This window comes from Penaeus monodon, chromosome 21 (assembly GCF_015228065.2).
Source record: "Penaeus monodon isolate SGIC_2016 chromosome 21, NSTDA_Pmon_1, whole genome shotgun sequence".
In the NCBI taxonomy this organism is placed as follows: Eukaryota; Metazoa; Arthropoda; class Malacostraca; order Decapoda; family Penaeidae; genus Penaeus; species Penaeus monodon.
This window is the reverse complement of record NC_051406.1, coordinates 31,162,346-31,162,946: the sequence shown is the minus strand read 5'-3', so window position 1 is coordinate 31,162,946 and position 601 is coordinate 31,162,346. Positions and strand designations below refer to the sequence as shown.

General features: G+C 37.1%; 1 protein-coding gene across 4 annotated transcripts in view; it reads right to left on the bottom strand.

The window, feature by feature from the left end:
* LOC119586422 overlaps positions 1-601 on the bottom strand; it is a 37,691-nt gene that overhangs the window by 36,485 nt on the left and 605 nt on the right. The gene's annotated exons all lie outside the window — the stretch shown is intronic.

Below are 601 nucleotides of genomic sequence, written 5' to 3'. Positions count from 1 at the left end.
ACCTAATACGTCGATATGGGTACGAAAGGTTAGGGGTTATCAAGACATAAACAAAAAAATAAGATCCTGGAAGTGTTTGATAATCTAAGATCGTAAGTCGCAGCTCCGAAGGGAGGGAAACAAATAGCATTGCGTCCATCTGCATGACAACGCTACTTAACACTATTGTGAAATGATAGTCAGAATCTCAAAACAAAGGTTGTAGAACTGCGAATATAACGACGATTTGTTTTGGTTATTATAATGACTAGATCATTATTGTCCCACAACAGTGCAGAAGAAGACGGTTTATGTCAATATCGTAAAGCCTAAAGATATGCAGTGGTGTCGACGCAGCTAACTGTATCATTTAATGAACAAAATAAAACTAACGATAATTACCTTCCCGAGGATTACAAATTGTTATCAAAATATTTACCCTGTGTCATCCTGTTATATTCCAACGCATCTTCGAAAAACGCAAGAGCAACAAGAGCGACTTCTTTTCCAACTTCTTTTGATCATCAGCGTCAGCAATCTCTCATGTGGCTGCTCAAGTTTACAGAAGCTTGAATACCATGAGAAATGCGGTTCTTTAATGTAATTTTACATGTACTATGAA